We start from the raw sequence: 3,602 nt of genomic DNA, 5'->3' as shown, positions 1-3,602 counted from the left end.
AGACATAGAGACAGAAAGCGAGAAATCACCCCCCAGGGGGGATGGTCACGCCGCAATCCCTTCTCCTCCATTCTCCTCTCGGAATCTTGGGCACGCACGCACATGCGCCCGGCGTGAGTTTTAAGCCACCAGGTCCAGGACACGAACCGCAGTCGACTACGTGGGAGTCCAGCGACATAGCCATTACGCTAACTGCTGGTTCCCACCCCTACTGTGCTTTTCAAGCCACCAGGTCCAGGACTCGAATGCACAGCTGGCCGTGTAGGATCCAGTTGCCTCAACCACCATGCTACCAGCTGACCACAAAACATCTTTTTTCAAGGAGTCTTTTCATTTTTCTCTGTTCCTGCCTGAATTGAAAAAGAAAAATGATTGTCTTACAAATACTTTAGCAATGGCTAAGTAATGCTTAAGGGAGATTTTGTTTTGTTTTGGTTTTTACCTCCATGGACTCTAGATTTTCTTACCATTTTTAAAATTTTATTTTTTTAATATACATTCAATCACTATACATCACTTGGTTTGCAAAGAGAATTGATCCGACATGAAATATACCTCAGACCAGTTCAGTTGGGAATACTATATACATTATCATCAATACGTAATAAACTGTTACTGTGTCCCACAAATGTCTTACTTCTCTATTTCCCCCCCCAATTTCCTTCTCTATACTCTTCCCCTCTTCCACCCTCCTTCCACACTATCTCCAGTGTCCTTAACTATTTTCAATGTTTTTATGTCCTCCAATCTTTCAGTATCTACCACAGAATGTGGACAGTTGGTATATTATTAGGTGGAGACATTTGGTATCTTTCTTTCATGGCCTGGCTTGCTTCAATGAGCCTATTCAACCACTTTCTATAAAATGTCAGGGTCTTGTTGATTTTTATGGTTGAATAGTATTCCACAGAGTATATGTGACACACTTTTTCAATCCATTCATCTTTTCATGGACATTTGGGCTGATTCCATGTCTTAGCAGTCGTGAATAATGCCACAATAAACATTGATGTGCGAGCACTTTTCCAGCTGAGCATTCTCCTGTCCTTTGGGTAGATACCCAGGAGTGGAATTGCTAAATCACTTGGTAGTTCTATTTGTAGTCTTTGAGAACCTCTATATTGCTTTCCACAGTGGCTGGACCAATTCACCTTCGCACTAACAGTGTAGGAGTGCTCTCCTTTCACCACAATCTCGTCAACACATCATTTTTTGTATTTTTAATCTTCACCATTCTGACAGGGGTTGTTAGGTGGTATCTCATTGTGGTTTTAATCTGCATTTCCCTTATGATAAAGGATGCTGAGAATTTCTTCATATGCTCTTGGCTGCTTGTATGTCTTCCTTAGAGAGTTTTGTTCAGCTCATTTTCCCATCTTTTAATTGGGTTCATCATTTTTATAGGGTAAACCGCTTGAGTTCCATGTGTATTCTGGTTATCAGTCCCTGATATGAGGCATAGTTTCTAAAAATATTCTCCCATTTGAAGTCCATGTAGTCTAGATTAATATGTTGACACTAGACATAAGATTGATTCAAATGTGTAACTAGGAAAGATGAATCAGAGTTGGTAATGGATAGATTAAAGATGGACTAGAAGTGGACAGAATGAGAACGCCCCTACAAATATTGTTCTGTCTAATGCAATTATTAGAGTTCTATATTGAAGAGTTTTTCTTCCACTTGATGCTTGCCATAAAAGTTCAAATATTCATAAGGGTCTTTTTTTCCCCTAAAGTTTGTCCATCTGTATCTTTGGGTGGGGAGAGGAGAAAGAGACAGGCACCAGACAGGTCTCCACACCACAATCTACCTTGAGTCTCAGCTGGCCTTGATCATGGGCATGCATGCATGTGCCTCACATGCTCAGGAAGGTCCTGGAACACACATAGGTGTCCACTGCACCACAGTCTGACCCATTTTCATCTCACATTGACAAATTGAAATAAACACACATACACACAAAATTGTAGAAACTAAATTTAACTTAAATATAATATTTAACTTCAAACCAGGGATACAAGTGCTAACTGCTGCCTCCTAGACAGAGTCCAGAAAATAGCAAATACAATAGTTTCACAATTTAAATGCCTGTCATTTATTACCAGGATTTTCTGAGTAACTTCTCTGAAGAAATTAAATTCAGCCATTCTTCTAAAATCATTTGTACAGTCTTAGCAGTTGGGAATGCCAATAATTTATTCTGATTTCCCACTCAAACACATGTGGCAAATGCTAAACTAATTGGAAATAACTATTGAGAAGTCACATAGTGCCCATATAAAGATAACAACTAAATAAACACCAAACTAGTTTGTACACTGGCAAATTGAAAAATATTGACAAAATCTCTACAGGAATCTTTGATTCCTACAGTGCCAGAATAACATATATACCAAAATTTTAAAGACTAAAGCAGTAGTTTCAAAAATTGTTGCAGATAAGAATCACCTGGGGAGCTTTTGAAACTCCCAATGCCCAGATAACAGCTAATACCAATTAAGTCAGAATGTCTGGGGTGGGAACAAAGCATCAATATAGTTTAAGATACCCGGGTGGTGTTTTAAAATGTGCAGCAAAGTTTGGGATCCACTAGAATAAAGTAACAGTCATATCCACCACATCTGTTTAGAAAACATTAGAAGTTTCACATTAAAAGTTTAGTTTGGGGGAAAATGGGAATAATTCCCTGGTATTTGTCTCCACTAATCCCTGACCACCACCCATCCCGGCCTATTTTCATGAAAATTCAACTTTACCTGGTTTTGGGGAGGAGGAGAAGAAAAAAGAAAAATGAAGAAGATCACAAGAGTGTCAAGGTTTGCAATCAATCAGCCTTTAGCGGATTTGAGTATTACAACTCTGATTCCCTTATCAGCTCATCCATGAATCACTTTGTGTTCAACACTTTGATTGGATATTGGTTCTTGCTCGCCTTATCTCTGGACCCAGGCAACTAGATTATGTCAAGATGAGACTCTGGGGCATAATGCCTGCCTCAAAGCTTAGTCCAAACTCTGAGCAGTGGAGGAAACATGACTGATAGTGAATACAATGAGCCATTCTTCCCCCCTTGGAACATCACTGAGGCCTAGCTTCCCTTCACTTCCTCAGTACCATGAGCCTTAACTTGGCCTTCTGTTGTCTTCATTGTGCCACGCAATTCTCTATCAGGTTCTCATTCATAGTGGACAAGAGCTTCTATAAACGGCAGAGTGAGTTTTGAGGTCTTTGACCCCTTCTTTAATTATATGGTTAATTCCTGTAGCATCACATGTATAAAACTGAATACTTAACAATAAAATGCATCAGTATCTCACAGATATTCACTACCTTCTAATCTTTAAAAATAAAAATTTAACTATAAGATACGATGATGTCCCATTAGTCTATTTGAAGTTGTATTTGAGATTTAAGCTAAGTAGTAAAGCAACAGACCTCAGTTGAAGTAAAAATGAATAAGCACATACAAAAACAACTGAGTAAAAGAAAACCACTAATAATTATAGTAGTTAAAAACTTTACCTGTTATTACCAAGGAAACTTGCTGGTAAATTAGCTAATATTTCTTATTGAAACAAGGGCTACAGCACTTCTGTGGT

This window comes from Tupaia chinensis, unplaced genomic scaffold (genome assembly GCF_000334495.1).
Source record: "Tupaia chinensis unplaced genomic scaffold, TupChi_1.0 Scaffold000364_1, whole genome shotgun sequence".
Taxonomy (NCBI): Eukaryota; Metazoa; Chordata; class Mammalia; order Scandentia; family Tupaiidae; genus Tupaia; species Tupaia belangeri.
Note: the sequence above shows the minus strand (reverse complement) of the source record.